This window comes from Thermobia domestica, chromosome 1 (assembly GCF_964235325.1).
Source record: "Thermobia domestica chromosome 1, izTheDome1.hap1.1, whole genome shotgun sequence".
NCBI classification, from domain to species: domain Eukaryota; kingdom Metazoa; phylum Arthropoda; class Insecta; order Zygentoma; family Lepismatidae; genus Thermobia; species Thermobia domestica.
Window position 1 is genome coordinate 52,400,125 of NC_137454.1, and position 20,965 is coordinate 52,421,089.

The window sequence follows — 20,965 nt, forward strand, 5'->3', positions numbered from 1 at the left end:
TAAAGATACACACGACTAGCGCAAAGATTTCCTGAAGTCGATCAAAACTCCGTTAGCTAACAACTTGAATTCAAAGAGGTGCGAAGAGAATATAACTATTTGTTTCATATGTTATGTATCAAACATTATGTTCAAACATTGTTGTTATAGGAGAACAACTGAAAAAGTTGAATAATATCATTTCCGGTTCAGGATAAGTAAAAACACAATATATGCAATTGGATACCTAAGGGGAAATAATAAAACTTTTTTCAGAAAAAAAAGAGAAAGAGACATATACTGCATTATTGGTGAAGAAATGCATTTGACAGCAGGAGTTGATAATCATTGTTGGTAGATTAAGGAAGGTTGAGACGGAACGGAAAGAGTGGACACTTATGAAAAATGTATATATGCATAAGCAAGGAAGAGCTAGAATAGAGGAGATAATGAGAGAGAAGAGTGCAATATGAAGTAAAGTTCGACAAGAATTCTGTATTTCAACAACGTTATTATTATAACCCGACGACAATATATGAAGAAGAGAATTGTCATACATAACGACATGCAAATGATTCTGAGAAGGGGCACATTTATTGAAGACTCAACTGCGGTACGAGGTAGAATGATTCAATATATATCTATGAAGAGGAAATGGAACATTTTGCTACATCTGAGAAATAACAAATAAGATGTTAGAACGCCTGATGAAGGGGTTTAAGCAATATGAAATAAAAGAAATGTTACATAGACAGAAGCAAAGATCGTTGGAACGAAGCAGTAGTTATGAGTTGAAAACATAAGATGAGATAAAATATGACTACTTTCTTATACCTGGGTATTACGTTTAGTTATTACATAACATGTCAAACTGAAATAAAAGCCAACGTGAGTACAAATGTCAAATGAAGCCTTAGTTAAGAAGAAAAGTCAATGTTGTAGTTCGTTGAGTAAAAAGTTAAGAAAAGTCTTATAATTTTTTTCGTGTGGAGTATTGTCATGCATAAGTCGGTATATGCCTCATTTGTCTAGGCGGTTTGCATACGTAGATTTGGCGCAGCAGACCGAGTTCAATTCCCGGGGAAGCTCAAGTAGTCCTTCATCCATGTTACATAAAGTTTCACATATCACATAACCTCGTTCGCAAAATTGACTGTAAATTTAAAATCCAAATTATGAGAAAGAAAAGTGGATATTATCACCCCCCAAAAAAATTAAAGCGAGAGGTTACTTTTGAAATGTGACAGTGTATGAAAATTAAATGAATGAAGTGAGTATAAGAGGTAATGATGGAGAAAATACGAATTTTACATATTAATGTAGGTTATATTGAAAATAACGTATTAATTCGTTATAGCTTACACGAATAGATCTAGCTTATATATATATATATATATATATATATATATATATATATATATATATATATATATATATATATATATATATATATATATATATGCTATCTACTTAATATATTTCACCTTCTTGTACTATTTCCTATATCTTTCAAATTGTTCCAATTCATCAAATTTTCTTTTGAAGAACTTCCCCTCTGCTCTGTTTGTTTCCCTTTCCTGTGTCGTTATTTAAGATTTTGTACACCTTAATGCCTTCTTCTGCAACACACTCTTTGGATGCCTTATTTTCATCGTTTTCTACAAAATCTGTTCTGTAACCCACAGTTTCTTAACTTTTTTGTGTTCCTGCCTGCATACAACATCTACGAGAGCCTTTTGTTCGAACAGTTTAATGGTTACACAATCCGCTGTTACCTCCTTATTCCATTTCAGTACTTTTATTCGATCTTTCCAACATAGATAATTTTTAAAATTCTTTCTTTTCCAATTATCAGTATTACCTTTTTGTTGTCCATATTTTTTTTCCTCTTGTCCAGAAATGTTGTCCATTCCATATTTTTTTTTTTCCTTCATTCCCACTACTTGTAAGTTTCTTTACATTGTATTTAAAAGCATTGCCGATGTCGAAAAAAAAAGGTATTAGTCGTGGCAAATACTATTGAAGTATTTTTATCGATTATATCCTGTATTTGCGATTTAATTGTAGTGGAACTTTAGGTAAATTAGCAGTATCCATCGCACCCCGAGAATAAGACCGAGAATATATATGGGGGGTGGAGGTGCCTTCTTCTGACAAAATGTATTAATAGATTATTTAGATTTCCAGTCATGGGCTTAACAATATCTGCTGTTCCGTCTGGGTTCCTTTGCAGTTGGTTTTGCATTTATTAATTTTTTCTATTTTATTTATTTATTTATTTGTAATTTTCTTAACTTTTGTCTTGGGTTGTATTTCTCTGGAAATCCCTGAAAAATGTATGAATAGTTTTCGTCTATATGTAGTATACATTTTTAGCGAACTTAAAATGTTCGTTACTGAATTCTCTACGCCTGTGTGTCTGCCATTCTGTTTGTCTGTCTGTCTGTTATTTGTGATTTCTTTAATTTTAAACCGTGCATTTGATAGAGCTTCAAAAACTATCAGAGAAAGTGATTAAATTTTTCGCGTGTCTCTTACAGTTCCCGAGATATAGGCTAAAAAATGGGCGACCTCCAGAGATTTAAGGAGCCATATATCGGTAACCATAGTCATAGGGAGCCCAAATTTGTGTTTTTCAATACCTAAGAGGATGATGAACATTCTGCTAGCAAATATTAACCGAAGGCCACTGGTTTGGCCAATCGTCATTTGTATAGTGGCCACCAATAAATATCGGTACCAATATGTGTACCATGCTCTTAGGTATTGGCTAACACCAACATCATCTCTCTATGACTTACCGTTCCCCGTGATATTGTTAAAAAAATGCCAATTTTTTAGATATTTAAGAAGCCATAGCTCGGGATCGGTATGTAAAGAGATGATATTGATGTTGATCAGTACGTATAAAGATGGTGAACTTTCCGCTACCAAACAGTAACCGGTAGCCACTGTCCAACTGATCACTGGTTTGGCCAGCGGCAAGTTGTATATTGGTCATCAATTAATATTGATACGGAAATATGTAACATTCTGTTAGCGTTGATTAACATTAATATCGTCTCCCTATGGCTTACCGTTCCCATGATATTGTAAAAAATTGCCAATTTCTAGATATTTAAGAAACCATAGCTCTGAAACCATAAGTTGTAAAGAGATGATATTGATGTTGACCAATACCTAAGAGGATGGAAAAGATTTGGTACTAAATAGTAACCGGTGGCCATTGTCCAACTGAACTATTGGTTTGGCCAATGGCCAGTTCGCCAGTGCCACCAACTAATAACGGTATTAACATTTTTACCATTCAATTAGCTATTAATTGATACCAAAGTCATCTACCTTTATGACTTACAGTTTTCGTGATATTGGCCAAAATGACCAATTTCTAGATATTTAATAAGTCATAATTCGGGAACCATAAGTTCTAGGGATATGATATTGATGTTGATAAATACCTAAGAAGACGAAAAATACTTTGGTACCAAACAGTTCCCGGTGGCCACTGTCCCACTGAAACACTGCTTTGGCCATTGGCCAAGTGGCCAGTGGCCACCAACTGATATCGGTACCAAAATTTTTACCATCTCCTTAGGTATTGATTAACACGAATGTAATCTCTCTATGACTTATAGTTTTCGTGATATTGGTAAAAAAAAATGGCCACATTCTATATATTTAACGAGCCATAGCTTGCAAAACATAAGTTGTAGGGAGATCACATTGGTGTTGATCAATACCTTAAAGGATGGTGAAAATTTTTATACCAAATAGAAACCTGTGCCCACTGATTAACTGTATACTGGCCAACTGGGCACCGTTCCCCAGATATTGGCCAAACAAGTTCAAATTTCTAGATGTTTAAGAAGCCATATCTCGAGAACTGTAAGTCATAGAGAGATAATATTTTACTAACTCTTGCAAGGGAGAGGAAAAGGTACGGATAATAAAATTTACTTTTACATCTAGGAAGAATGACAGTTTTCCTTCCCGCTCCATCTCTCCATTCTTTTAAAGTTCGTTGTGGCAATGCTCATGGAGCATTCTGAACTGTTTTGTTTATGTAATGTAGAGAACCAGTCCCATGCTTCATTTATTATATCATATATGGACATATTCGTATCGTATATGGAGTAAAACATGTCTTAAAATGGTATCCCATCGAACGGTGCTAGCTTCCTTGGGGGGGAGGAGTTTCCCGATGTCCCCACAAGTTACGGCCCTGTGTGTAACAACAGACTGAGAGCAAATAAAATGTTTCACCAAATTTAGTACCCTCAATCTTTTTCTATTCCCTACTTAATAATAATAATAATAATAATAATAATAATAATAATAATAATAATAATAATAATAATAATAATAATAATAATAATAATAATAATAATAATAATAATAATAATAATAAAATTCTAATCTCTATGGCCTATGGATCCCGGAGGTTCAATGCAGCGTTCAGAAAAGCTCTCCACTGACTTCTATCCTTAGCTAACTGCATCTAGTTTCTATTTTGTATTCCAATCTCTGCGAGATCCATCTTAATATTGTCCTCCCCTCTGCCACTAGGTCATCCTGATTACGATTGGTCTTACACTCAAGACTTTGAAAGCATTTCTACTTTCTTCCATTCTAGCTACATAATCCGCCCATCTAAGCCGTCTAGACTTGACGACCCTAAAATTGTTGGGAAACCGTATAAATTATGTATTTCCTTGTTATGAAGTTTCCGCCATTCCCCATTCCCGTTCGCCTTCGGTCGAATTTTCGTCTCAGGATATTGTTCTCAAATACTTTCAGTCTATGTTCTTCCCTCAGAGTAAGCGACCATGTTTCGCAACCATACAAAACAACAGGCATGATTATCATTTTGTATTTTTTAAGCTTCAGATTCCTCGATAGAGTTGGCGACCACAAGAGATTTTTAACCAAATAGTAAGACAAATTCCCTGCTTTTAGTCGACATTTTATTTATTCGTGAATATGATTTTCCTCTGTTAATGCTGATGCTAGATATTTGAAACTATCCACTTTATCAAAAGTATTATTTAAGATTTTAATGGATCCATAATTTGCCGTATTACGGTTTCGAAGCACTTCCATGTATTTAGCTTTCTCTCCATTTAAATCTAAGCCCATGTCCTTGAAAGCGCTTAATAAGATCTCTGCATTCCTTTCGATTGTTCCCCTATAATTCCCTATTAAATGTACATCAGGAGCACATGCCATAACCTGGTGAATACCGTTCAACTGTAGGCCCTGGTTGCTATCTTTGATTTTCCTTATAGCGTACTCTAGAACAAAGTTAAATAATAGTGGCGACAACGCATTTAATTGTTTCAGGCCATTCTCGAAGTAAAAGGTCGGGTACAAAAATTGTCCTACCCAGACTTTACTTTGAGATTCATTTACGCATATATTAATTAATCTAATTAGTTTTCTGTAAGGACATTGTATATTATTTCTCTCCTAACCGAGTCGTACGCCTTTCCAAATCAATAAATAATTGATGTACCGGGGTATTGTATTCCCACTTTTTTCCCCACTATTTGGCGAATGGTAAATATTAGGTAGAAAGTTGATCGATTTCGTCTAAATCCGCACAAATAATCTACAATAATTCCATCTGCATATTTGGTAAATCATGCTAATAGAATATTTGAAATGATTTTATAAGATTTTTAAAAAATGCCTAGATAATTATTACAGTCAGTTTTGGCGCCTTTCTTGTGAATTGAAACAATGATTTATTCTTTCCACTCTTGTGGCGATTCTTCCAAGTTTCAGATAAGGAGAATGAGTTTGTGTATCTTGAGTGCACAACTTTTCGCCTCTAGCTAAAATTAACTCAGGTGAAATTTCATCTACACCCGGAGATTTGTGTTTCTTTAATTTCATTATAGTGGTTTCTACTTCTATTCGGTTGGGTTTTGGAATATACGGTTCTGCAGTGTGTATCTCATTTTCTCCACGCACACTAGTTTTTGGTTGCGTGTTAAGCAAATTGTCAAAGAAATCTTTCCATCCATTTAAGATGTTATCCGTATCAGTGAGAACTTTACCATCAGATGTCTTTAATATATAAGCACGAGGTTGACAGCCATTCTTAAATTCGCTGATGTACCGAATGTTTTCAATTTTACCATTATCTTCAAGTTCCTTAAGTTTAGCTTTCAAAATTCGCGCTTCTTTGTTCTAAAAATTTTGGAAGTTTCCCGACTGATATCTTCGAAATTGTGTGTAGTTATTTCATTCGGATGTTGTAGCGAACGTAAGTTTCCCTGTTTTCTTTTCTCTGTTATTTTAATGCATTCCTGGCAGAACTATGGTTTGTTCCTACGTATTTCTGCGTGTCCCAATTTTTCTTTTGCTCAAAATTTTAATGCAATCTCTAATTTCAATCCAGGTATCCTGAACACTAATGCACTTGGAATCTTCTAAAGCCGAGAATCTATTCGAAACTTCAATCTGGTATTCCTCTCTTACCTGGCTCTCTTCTAATTTCTTTAAATTAAATCTCTCCGTTTTCGGACATTGAACATTACCTTTATTGACCGATAATCTCTCTCGTATTGTCGCTACTACCAGGTAGATATTAGTGTCACAATCAGCCCCTCTAAATGACCGGACATCAATTATGCTGGACTGCCTTCTTCTATCTACTAAAATGTGATCCATTTGGTTATATGCTTTTCCGTCTTTTGATGACTAAGTGTATTTATGAAATTCGCGATGTGAGAATTATGTACTCTTCACGATTAGGTTTTTGGATGTTGCAAAGTTCACGAGTCTAACACCGTTGTCATTACTTTCCTTACGCAGACTTTCGTTCCCTGTAATCGGTTTGAAAATATCCTCTCGTCCTACCTTCGCATTGAAATCCCCTAAATGAATCTTCATATGGTTTCGCGAGGGTTGGTCAAATGTCCGTTCCACTTCTTCGTAAATCTGTCTTTTATATCGTCATCTTTATCTTCAGTAGGAGTATGTACATTTAAAACTATAATATCGCACCACCTTCCCTTAAGAGTAATAAAAGAAAGGCTGTCAGTAACAAATTCAAACCGTTTAATTGCTGGTAATATTCGTTTGTGAACTAAACACCCTGTCCCTTCCCCATAAAGGAACGTAAAATTTCCGGAATTCACAGATCCATTTCCTCCCAATCTAAATTTCTAAACTCCTACTAGGTCTATCCTGTATTTCTCGAACTCACTCGTTACGGATTTTAACGTGCCTGACCTTTAAAGATTTCTAATATTCCATGTTCCAAATCTCATGTTCATTTTCTTTTGCTGAGGTTCTTAGTAGTTACCAGTCCTTGACCGAGGCTTTTGAGAATATTTCTGAACAAATGCTCTTTTTTACAGGATGAGGTTGTTTCCCTTACCCAAACCCCCAAATAATAAAGTTGATTTTGAGTTTAAGGCCCATTTCAGCAGCGAGACTAGATGAGAAGTAAACCTACAGCTCAACGTAGGCCCCAAACCACATTAGCCCCCGCCGGGACTCGAACCCAGGCCTCCCACAGGAAATACGATAATAATAATGATATATTTGATTTTTAGTTTAGCGTCCATTTCGTCTGTGAGGCTATATGAAAAATTCACCTACAGATTAACGTAATCTCCGAACCATATGAGCTCCCGCCGGGAATCGGTCCGGATCTCCCACGCTAAAGCGTATATTATTATTATTATTATTATTATTATTATTATTATTATTATTATTATTATTATTATTATTATTATTAATAATAATAATAATAATAATAATATTGTGACCTAGTCGAATGAACCGATATATATAAGGTATTCTTTAATGTGCGTCAAACTTCATGGGATGATGGAGAATGACAAAATAAATTAATTAAGATTACAAGTTGTTATCCGAAAATGGGTCACTTCTGAGCTTAGCCAACCGATAATATAAAAAAATAAACAAATATCAATTGAAACAGAGAAAGAATATATTCTGGGACGGATTTAGGGGGTGCAACACCTTCGTTGTAAATATACACTATGTAAAATAAGAAGGTAGCAATGAAAATAGAAAGACTTTCAGAAATTTTCTGCCATCGTGTTTTGTTTGGGGTATAAATGAAAACAGATCTTTGCAAAAGCTAAAGTTTAATTCGATTTTCTGAAGGTTGAAGGGAAATGATTTACCAAGCAAAGCAATGTAACATTTGTCAAGCAGGAAGAAAACAGAAACCAGTAGGAGAGAACAATTTTTCCAGCATATCACTTGCGACCCTCTTTAAAACACTCTCCCCGACTATGTACCACAGTTGTCATTTATAAGAATATTGTCGCATAACACTTTGGAGAGTTTTAGTGTGATTCGTAGTTATTTCTGCACCCCCTCAGAAAATCCTGGATACGGCGGTGTATATATTGGGTGTTTCAAACAACTCTGACAACGTTTGAAAGGCAATTCCTGACACTAAGACAAATCAAAAAGCATATAGCAACTGACCAACTTGGGTGTAGAAATGCTTCCTTTCGGAGTTACAGGCTGAAGGAAACCATGAAAAAAAGAACTCTCAGGGTTCGTAGCTTTTGTACTATGAGACCAATGTAATCGGGTCTAGTGTTAATTTAAGAACTAGTATGTGCCCTAGCCAATTATCCAGGTTTCAGGATCCTGCAATTTGCAAAAAAAAAAAAAAAAAAAAAAAAAAAAAAATATAGAGGCAGTTGGTGAGCACTACTAATTATATGCAAGTAACCAAATTACCTCTATATTTATTGCTGCGTGAGTGCCTTAGGATTCTGAAATATATACTTTTCGATAGCACACATAATATTTTCTCGGTGAAGTATTGACAAGTCTATGGCAAATATCATACTTTTGTAGGTATGATCCTTTTAATTTCAGTTTTTCACAATTTCCATATCCTATAATTTTGAATGAAAGAAAAATTAGTATTTTTGGATAGCACACATAATATTTTCTGAACAAAGTGTTGACCCGAGTACGGCAAACGTCATGTGTTTGAAGTTATGGACCTTAAATTTTCATTTCTTCATCTCTTCCACAGTCTATAACTCCAAAAAGAAGCATTTGTGCCCCCAGGTTGTGCTATACTTTTCGTCTTATCTTGATGTGAGGAATCACCAACCAATCGTTCTCGGTGTTGTTTTGAAATACCCTGTATATAAAATAACAAAATGTATAAAAATTTACATCTTCCGCAAAATTACGGAGAATGAACCACTAAACAACGGTTGATATATTGTTGATATACATATACATATACATATATATATATATATATATATATATATATATATATATATATATATATATATATATATATATATATATATATATATTCGCACAGCTATGGGTTGGAATCACATTAAACAATGTTTCATCATACGGAAGCGAAAATTGTATTTATATTTAATATGTAAAATGTAAATAATTACTTAATAAAATACATAGTGAATAAATTATAGTAGTAGAAGAATACAAACATATTTTAATCCACATGAATACTTATAGTAGAGAAAACAAAGGAATTTGCAAACATTTATGTACAAAATGTGAACTAATAAAACGCTTCATATTAAATGTTTCATATTCTCTTCAGTGACACTAAATCAAATAACGCCCACTTTGAATGATGAAATTAATCGAGGTACTTAATATACATTTAATGCAGTGATTTAGGTTTTTTTAAAATTTAAATGGCAATTTTTTGAATTTGAAAATTCTAATACACATAGAAAAGTTTCCATTTCAATGAATTGAATGAACCTTCCCCTATGTTTCAAACCCACTTCGTGAAAACAGAGAGGTACTCAATTCACTCAATGCATATGTATATATGTTTATATGTCGGTAATTTGTTCACGCATAACGTTTATATAGATATATCAAATCAGATGTTTTTTCTTCAATACAAGTGTATACATTCCAAATAACACATTTTAAATCTTAAGTATGTAAGGAGAGTCTCTGTAGCTTCGTCAAGGTTTACCTTAATGTTTACAGTATGAAAAACACACTTTACCGAATACAATGTGTTTATGTTCTAACATAATTTTGATCTAAATTCACCGATTTTCACGATACGTGCTTGTACTTTCTTTTTAAAATGCGCTTTTGCCTTGGCACCATGTACATTTCGTGAGAATCTGACAGATCTTCGGAGCTAATCTATGCAGTTCTACAATAGCTGATAGTTTTCATACCATAATTGTGCATACATCACCCATAACTTTCAAATAGATGTATTTATTTTGTTAATATACTTTCCGTTCGTAAGAATATTCTTTTGCGAAAGTTTCATATAAATTCAATTAAGATCTGGTAATAGTGTTCGGGGATTCATAATGATGGTACGCAGTTAATGTCAGTCTTAATATCGTAATTTACCAGGTTTATTGTGTGCAGGCTCATGCACTACTTCAAAAAGATGTACACTTCAAATTTAAGATGTACACTGTCTAATTTTAATTGTTCTTTGATAGTATCAAAGAGTATATTCTCATTCAGATTTTCTACAAACTTTATTAGGATTTGATGACCAACTTTGGAGGTAGTGCATGAAACGTCTCAAAAGCTGATAGTATTATTACCATGTGTATGTTCATGCTTAACCAAATAATTCCATAAAGAGATTGATAAACATATATTTGTTCAATCATATTTAGTAGGCCGACTCGTTTCATGAACATAAAGTCCAACATTTATTTCTGGTGTCTAAACAGTCTGACGGCACATATATACCGTAGTGGGCGTGCTGTGTCACAGTTCAAAATACATCACAGCGATACATTAGAATAAACTACATTTTCCACTCAAAACACCGCCGACCGCATTGCCGAGTCAATTGCAGTATGTAACACTTGTAGTGTTTGGATTATTTGAGGTGACACAATGGGATGCTTGACATCAGTCCATGTCGCAGCAGAAGAAGTCGAACCGTTGATATATACAATTTTACACCAGTAATATTATTCCGACATCGAACGATGCTGTGTCACCTGTTACGCTAATGCGGACAATATGCTCTTCATCCTGTGCTGTTGTCTCATTGCGTGTTTCAGTACTTGCTCTCAGATTCGTCTACCCTCCTCTGTCCACTGTTTAAACATGAGCAAAATATCAGGAAACGACGTGCCAATTATTTAGTTGCTGATCATTGTTCCGCGTTTGACCGCACTCACATGCTGATTTTGCATGCTTTGATGCAGGTGAGACTTACTAGCTTTCTTGTCTTCACTTCATTTCACAACTACTCAGACTTTCACAAGAGAGAACAAAACACCAACATAAGAGAGGCCACTGCCAGGTCTACTACTTCGCGATCTTGTTAGAATTTTAACCGTTTATTGGTTGTACACATTCTACAAATACTCTTTGCATGGTGTCATTAAGGATATTATTCCTTTTTTTTTTTTTTTTTTGTAATTTCCACAAACAATAATGTTTCGAAATATGATTATAAGAATAGAGAATATAAAAAATCACAAAAAATAAATGGGACATAAAGAATCGAATTCCTGAGGTTGAGGATCCAATTCACAAATCGTGAGTTTATATTAGTGATTGTCAAACCGTGGCGCCTAGGCCCCTAGTAGCTCGGGTGGGTAGATTTTTGGTAGATTGTGTTATCGCCCTGTTTGGCTAACCTTGTCTCCTTCACTGCGGTAGCTATAAACAAATTTAAAATTTGTTTCAGAAAGTAGTGGTTCTTTTGGTCGGTATTTCTGTAGCTCAGAAGGTTCATAAGTTTGACGATCACTGGTTAAATTAATATTATTTGTTAATCGATAGTGATGATAGACTGAGACAACATAGGGGAACAATAAGGAAACTAAGAATTTGAAAAATTAACTCATATAATTAAGTACTGCAGGAGCTTACGCAGTAGTGTCATTCTCCGTTTTTTTTTTTTTTAATAATGAAGTATGTAGCCAATGGGAATGTGTCGGTAATAATGCTTATCTTCCTCAGACCTGACCGTGATTTTTTCATAGGTCAAGCTACCATGTATTTTCTGGCAGTTGCAGCCTTACAAACAATTTTTGTACTAATTGGGAAGAAAGCTAAAGAAACTAAAGAAACCTTCCTCTGAAGACCGAAATTACAAGTAGTTTGAAACCTGAAACCTAGATAGCAGGGTTGCCATAAAATACCAGCGTCTTGTAGAAAGGTGCGTGTTGGAGCAGCACGTGGTAAGTTCTTCATAATGTGAACAAGTTTTAATGTATTACTTTTCATTGCTAATGTATGATTGTACACTCCGCATCACAAAAATGCGAAAACTAATGTCCTGTAGTTAGGCCACCCAATATACACCTTCTTATCCCATAAACGTGTCAGGTAAAGAGCCCCCTCTCTCTACTCCTTCCTTCTCTTCTATACTAAAATTAGATAACATGAGCGCAATTCTTATTTCAAACTACATATGTAATAGTTTTGATAAAATGAAATAACAAAACCGAGACGAAACAAGATTCATAGGTTGATGTAGGGAGAAACTGAAACACACACAATGAAAAATTGAAACCAATGGATGTCTATTACACAGAGATTAATAAATGAGGCAGAGAGAGAGAGAAGAGAAGAGAAGAAGAAAAAGAAAAGAAATACCACATATTGAAAGGAGGGTTGATATTTTTAAAACAAAATGTTTAAAACAAGCTTTTAAAACATGTTTTAAACGAGGGCTCTTCCTTTATTAAGTTTTATGTTTTAAACGTGTTTTTTTTCGATGCTGGTTAGACATGTTTAAAACAACTAAAATCTCAGATTGAAGAAGCTAATTTATTTTCTAACAAACAACCCATCCTCCGCAGGATTTGTGCATGGAGTAAATTATAAGCAGAGTTAAATTCTTATTATAACAGCAATTACTGAACGAAATTCTGCACATCAGTGTGCGTATAACTAAACCAACAGAAATTCAAGTGGCGTATTTGAACATTTCTTAATTTCCAAGAATAACGGAGGTTAAAAACACTATGCACTATTCTAATATCATAATTCACAAATTCAAAACTTGTTTTTTTTTATCACTATCATTTCCATAATAATGAACAGTTCTCACATTATAAGCTAGAAGAAAGGCTCTGAACATGGAATACAACTCACAGAAAAGAGCAGTGACTAGCCTACAAGGAGCAAATTACATTTTAGCTAAACAGTTTTCAAGATACATCTCTATCTGCAACATGGATAGCTAATAATGATTAGCGTCTACGGCATGACAATACACTTAACTCTAGATACCCGCCAGGGATTTTAACAAAATCGTAGACTCGCCATTTCGGGGCTCTGGTGACCCCCTAATTATAACAAAATCATGCGTTATACACCATTGGAAACCTTATAGACCGCACATTCCAAAGAGGTAACATTCGTGAAATTACCGCCGTAGAAGAAGAACAGACATTAAAATCATTAAAAATATGAAAATATTGACTTTGCGGGGATCTGGGAACCCTTGCAGTCACCCTACGCTGATAAAATGATGCTAATGTGTAGGCCACATACTTGTGACAATAATATAAGAAATGATAGCCATTGCGTTATGAATTCGTTTTATGTAGGAAATATTTTAAAAAAATATGCGCAGAAAAACATTCATTGAATTAGACATTCTCTCCCCTCCCCCACTACAGTACCACGTCCATATGCAAATCATTTTTCCTGCACACATTATGTATACAAGCAAGAATTATGCTTCTAGACCACTTCAGTGAAATATATCTAGTATACACAGGTTACTATCGTGTAGCGGCCTACTTCATTGCTTTACTTAACAATTTTTATGAATCTATCCCCCAAGAGGGGGAATGACCCCGAAAAAACTGTTGAAATAACAAAAACAGAAAAACACGATATTTACCCTCCTCCCACATACAGAAAATACACAACAACAAAGCTGCATCTTTCAGGAATAAATTGTTACCAAAACAATCTTCCAGCCTTAATTTGAGGTTCAAGGCTGAGCCATTGAGGTTTAAAGCCCTGACACAGCAGTTGTGTCAATGGGCGTTTAAAGATTAAGAATGCAGACGACCAGTAGAACGTAACACAAAGAAACTAAACTACATATTATGTATACGGAGATCGGGAAAATCCCGATTTCTTTCTCCGGAATTGAACATTTGGGCGGATCGAGATTAAGGAAGTTCCCGAGATTTGATCTAGTGGTTCAATATTAATGGCAAGCAATACTTACGAGTGTAAAAATGTAATAAATATGCTTATTTAGATTAATGTTTTAAAGAAAATACACATTTTAAACATGTTTTTTGTTTAAAACAAAGTACTTTGTTTTAAACGTTAAAAACGTTTCAAACAAAACCATATTTTAAACATAAAAAAAACGTTTTTTAAAAAGAACATTTTTTTTCTACCCTGATTGAAATTTCAAACTGTATCCTAACGAAAAGTTACAAATGTTGGAATGGAAAAGTAATATCCCTCATAGATGTAGCATGTTTCAAATTTCAACGTGAAAAGTATACATTGGATTATAGGATGGGAACAAATTTTGTGTCTCATTAGTATAAATAAGATTTTGGTTTCAAATAACCAAAGAGTATAATAACAAATAACCAGTATAATAAAATTTTCTTGTCTTTTCCGAAGATTTATCTCTTCCGAACATCCAGCATTGATTTAATCTCATTCAGATATAGCGTAATTTGCAAAGATAGAATGAACACACTAAGAGCTCAAACGGATCATCGTGTCAGTCGGATGATCTTGGTTGGGTTATAGACCACCACTGGGTCGAGAATTCAAATCCATAGTGACCCGGTAATTCGACTGAGACTCGGTAACCCAGAGGATAAAAGAGATTTTACTTATTCCCTTGCGTTTAAACAGTATTTCTGAGAGAGATGATCAGGACTGAAGATGTTATCTCCATAGCACAAAAAACACGATGCCGAAGTTAAGAGTTAAGTAGATTCTCCAGACAATGTATATCGGGCTCTTGCTCAGTTTTAACATTGGAACATGAAGTGCGTGTGTGTGAGAGAGGGTGAGAAGTGAAAGATGCAAGACAGGATAGGAAAACGTCAAGACAGAGAGAGGGGGTACGAATATAAATATGAAACATTACTTATCATTACAGTGTATGATATAGAACGCACACACTGTTTATTTGAATTATGACCAGGGATGCCTTGTAAGTTCTCCATCAGAAGATAAATCTCTGCAGCCATTATTTTATGCGAAAAAATTATACTAACTGATGGGGAATCGAACCTATATTTTTCATTTGTAAGTCTGGCACGTTACCACTACACCACCGATTGCTTCAGACTAACTTTGTTTAACAAATCGTGTAGTGTTTCTTTCTGAGAACGATAACATTAAAAGTGTATACTGCATATCAATGATGTCTTTGGAATGTCGTGCTGATTCCCTAGCTCTTATCCAACCACATTCGTAAATCGACTGAACCATGATACAGGTGTTTGCTTCCACATTCTTATGTATTGGTTTTCCAGTATAGGAAGTCGATTCTTCACAGTCACTTTGTAAAAAGTTTAAACTTGGCGCGAACGGGATTTGAACTTACGTTTGATAGCACTATTACTCATAAGCCCGTTACGTTATCCCTACACTATCACCCAATCTGAAATTACAAGCCAAATAATACTTACTTTAGCCTTGATCTTTGTAACGAACCGGCTTCTTGTAACGTTATTTGCAACAAAGTGCACAACAAAATTCATTTTTTCGACGGCCTAGAGAGAGATTATTGTCCACTGATAAAGGAAAAACATACAATCGAGAACAAAATAAAGAAATAGAACATATTTTGTGGTAATTTCGCAATGGAAGTTCAAAAGTACGTGAATAATAATAATAATAATAATAATAATAATAATAATAATAATAATAATAATAATAATAATAATAATAATAACAACAACATATAATATGGAAAGTAACTATGTTTCTGACTCCTAATCTATTGAACCACACTATCGATCTCTATTAAATTTTCAACATTGGTAAGGTTCGGGCCTGGGAAGCTTTCTTATCATTTCTTTTTAACGGTAAAAGTTAGGGCTAGGAGGGGGAGGAGGGTTGGTATATAAAAATGAACAAAACGTAATAACAATTGAATCACCAGACCGATCTCTACCAAACTTTCAACATAGATAAGGTTCCGATTTAGGACGACTTTTGTCATTTCAATTTACTGGTGCAACGTAGGGATCGGAGAGAGGGAGATATACATGTAAAAAAAATGAAAATAAAAATGACTATCTTTGTGACTTCATCACTCTTGAATCACCTTATCGATCTCGATTAAATTTTTAACATACATGAAGTTCGGAACTAAGATGGTATTTCTTTACTTTGACGATATAACTTAGGGTTTGAGGGGTGGGAGGAGTTGAAAAGAATAAATAAAACTTGATAACGCGTGAAACAAAGGATCAATCACGATCATATTTTTCACATAGGTGAGGTTCGGGCCTGAGATGACTTTTATCATTTCACTTTAACGGGAGAACTTGAGGAGAGGAATGGGAGAGGGATATATATATATATATATATATATATATATATATATATATATATATATATATATATATATATATATATATATATATAAACTAAATAAAACTTAATGGACTCTTGAACCACCAAACCAATCTGGATCAAATTTTAAACCTACATGAAGTCTGGACCTGAGATGGTTTCTGTCATATCACTTCGAGGGTGTAACTTAAGAGATGGGAATGGGGAGTGACCTTTAAAAAGGAACAACAATTACCGAGATAAGTGGCAAACCTGTAATTTCCGGAGTCGCTGAGTTTAACAGTGACACATCTGATGCTGCTTGAATCCAAATTCAGCTCCTCAACTTAAAGGAGGAGGATACCTATAAAAATGTTCGAAAAAACAATATCAGTGTCGAATTGATAGTTTTCCGAGTCGCTGAGATCAACGGTGACACTGCAGATGCCGTGCCCCACTGGGGAGGGGATATATAAAAAACATCGAAAATGACCGATATCAAAGAGCGCTTTAGTAATCTTAAACAGTGACTGAGAAACGGAACATATTACTGTTTTTTCTCAATTTAACCGAATGAAGCGGATAATTGATTTTAATATTACTATTAATAATAATAATAATAATAATAATAATAATAATAATAATAATAATAATAATAATAATAATAGACTACTATGCTGTAATTGTAAACATTTATTATTATTATTATTATTATTACTATTATTATTATTATTATTATCTACATTGTGTTTTATATTAGTACCCTTCTTTTTCTTGTTTTCTTTCTTATTATTTACTTTTAGTAGTATTATTATTCCATCACATACTCTGATACCAAGTGCTATATTTTGCCAAAAGCTGTTCGCGGCACTAAAATAAAAATTATTATTACGTTTCACATACTTTTGAACTTGCACAACGAAATTACTAGAAAATATGTTTTATTTATTTATTTTTTCCTCGATTGTATGTTTTTCCTTTGTAAGTGGACATTAATTTCTCTCTAGGACGTAGAATAAATCATTTCGTTGTGCACTTTAGTGCAAATAACGTTACGGCTCGTTCCCAAGATCAAGGTTAAAGTGAGTAATATTTGGTATGCAATTTCAGATGGCGTGATAGTACAGTTTCGCTCGAGCCTTCGAGCAGTGCAGATCGCAGCAGAACCGGAAGTGACTATTTGCTTTATCCACACCTGTTGTGAACTGTTCATCGACGATAATTGAGGCTAATTTCGGCTGATTGGTGTTATTTTCCTACAGTGAAGTTCGTTTAAGTTGTGTTCATATTCTAGTGCGATGCCTTATAAGAAGGAATTGCAATACAAGCTTATTTTTGATAACCGATACCGGAGTTCTCGACCCCATTCGAGCCTTGTCTACCAATGGTTGACTGATAATTTTCCAGGTATTTTTGAGAAAATTTGTGCATTACAGCTCCACGAAGAGTTTTATAGTATTTACACCCTCCATTCCAAAAGAAACCGAACTTTTGAAAACAAATAGTACCACTAGTGCCATCTGTTGTAATATTTTACCGGTAGATGGCGTAGCCCCTCATTGACAACTGGTATAAATGTCATGATATTTGGATGCACGGCAACAAAGTTATTGCGTTTCAACTGTCAGTGTGTTGTGTACATCGGTCGGAAAATGCGTTTCAAACAACGAGCTGCAATTGAGTTTTGTGTTAAACTGGGTAAAACTTTTAGTGAAACGCACCAAATGCTACAAAATGCATATGGTGATGAGTGTCTATCCCGTACGTAAGTTTACGAGTGGTTCAGGCGATTCAAATCGGGTAAAGAGACGCTGGATGATGACGAAAGATCAGGCCGTCCCAGAACCGGATTATCGGAAGAAAACATCGAAAAAGTGCGTGAATTCATCAAACATAACAAAAAATCGTCGGTGAAAGTTATTGAAATGGAATTAGACATTCCTCAAACAACCGCATACCGCATTTTGACCGAAGTTTTGGGCCTTAAGAAGGTTAATTCGCGGTTTGTACCACACAAACTCACCGAAGACCAAAAAGTTGATCGAATTGCGCATTGCAAACACATCGTTAAAAGTGCTCGGCAGGATCGAAACTTCTTGAAATCGATTGTAACTGGTGACAAGACGTGGTGTTTTGAATATGAGCCCGAAACAAAGCGGCAAAGTGCTGAATGGAGTTTCGCCGGATGAAGGAACACCCAAAAAAAGTCGCTTGGTGAAGTCAAAAGTTAAGGTGATGCTGATTTGTTTTTACGATTCAAAAAGAATTTGTTCAGCCCGGCCAGACAGTCACTGGAGAGTTTTACTTGGGCGTCATGAAGCGTTTGCTGGCAAGAATTCGTCGTATTCGGCCCGAATATCGCGAAATCGGCTGTTAGACTCTTTTGGACGATAATGCACCATCACATCGTTCGCAACTTGTAACTGATTTTTTGGTCAAAAAACACATTATTCGGTTGCATCATCCGCCCTATTCACCAGATCTCGCTCTGTGCGATTTCTATCTGTTCCCGAAACTGCATTTGGCGATGAAAGGAAAGTGGCACGCATCGATTGATGCCATTGAGAAGGCGACGACCGCCGTCCTAAAGACCATTCCAATAAAGGACATGGAGAAGTCGTTTGACAACTTGTTGGAGCGTGCAAATATGTGTCTCGATGCAGAAGGGGAATACATTGATTAATAAAAATGATTTGTTCCAAAATGTACATTGCTTTTTTTTTAAACGTTCGGTTTCTTTTGGAATAGAGGGTGTATATCAAATTTAAATCTATTGCGGCTTATGATCAATTATCATTGACAGTACCGGACACAGTGCCATTTAAGCATTCTGACGGCAACACAAGCCTAGTGCGCATCGTCCCAGCAGAAGACCCAGTGAAAATGGTTCGTGTTTATGATTTTCCACTAGAAGTGCCCCTCACAGTGTTAGAGGACCATTTTCGGGCCTATGGTACCGTGCGTCGTGTGGAAAGGCAATATTGGACTGCCCCATTTCCCACTGGAATTGACAGTGGTGTTAGAATCATACCCATGGAACTGACGAAACACATCCCTTCCCGTGTCATCGTACAGGGCTACAAAGTGAGTGTCTCGTATGAGGGACAACCCATTACCTGTTTTTTTTGCCAGAGTTTTTCCCACACCGTATCCTGCTGCCCAGTCAAGAAAAAAACAGTTGCACAGGGTGTGAAACCTAACGCTGTATCAGTTCAGATGACGGAAATAGGGAAAGTGCTGCGTCCTGCTTCTTCCTCAGATTTTGTGGACCGCGTGTCATGGGCCCCCTCAGACCTCCCGCCCGGCCCCGCGCAGGATAAACCTATCCTTGATGTTGATGACTTCCCTGAGCTACCTCGCCGATCAGATGATTCTACGTCATACAAATCATTGCAGCCCGAGATGGAGGAGCCCACACTCCCTGCGCCCCCGCAGGAATCTACCGATCCGCCACTGGAAGTTTCGAAGATGTCAGTGCAATTTACAAATCAGAATATTACAACAATTTCAGCAGAGTCTATGACAAGTGGTAATGAAGCTTTTATTCTTCCTACTTTTTCCCAGAGTGCTAATTCCGAGGAGTCTGATTCTCTCTCTCAACAAAAACGCCGCCGAGTTTCAAGGTCAGCAAATAAAAAGAATGAACAACCTGTTTCCCAGTGTGTTCCATCACGAGCCAAACAGCCAAGTTCCCGAGAACCTCCCCCACAATTTCGTTCCACGTCTGATTCTATGTTATAGTGAGTGTTGTTTGTTTGCCTTCTTGTCACGATACGATAACAGCTGTGTTTTTGTGTCGACACATATTCGCATGTTATACGTGTTTTTTTGTTTTCTCTATTTTTCCTCGTTTGTTGTTATCAAGTGTGCCAGAATAATAGTTTTGCTGTGGTCTTATCTACCAATATTTCTACGGATTTTTCAAGTAAGTACTGTAATGTGTGTGTTTTCATAGTGCCTCAGAGCATGCCCATGTTAAATGCTTTCACTCTTTTAACTCTTAATATAAATAGGGTTAGCTCTGCACCGAATCTAACGTCGTTAAAGCAGTTTATCGAGCGTCCCCGTCCTGATGTATGTTGTCTCACTGAATTGACTTTTCATTCTTTCGATTTTCTCCCTGATTATAACGCTACAATTAACTGTCATAACACCACAGGAGTCGCGATACTTGTAAGAAAAGGTTTGGTTTATAATCGTGTCATGCTATCACCTGATGGTAGAGCAATTAGATGTTATATCTCAGGAATATGCATTATCCTATTGTATGCTTATTCTGGATTTCTTAAAATTAAAGAGAGGGATGAGTTTTTTGCAACGACTATACCATCTATGGTTCCTCCTGGTGTCGATCAATGTATAATGTTGGGCGACTTTAATGCGGTGATAGATCCCAGGGACTCCCTCACCCACTCACCTCCCTGCCCAGCACTAGTTGAGCTTGTGTGTGCCATGAAGTTACATGATGCTCTTTTTG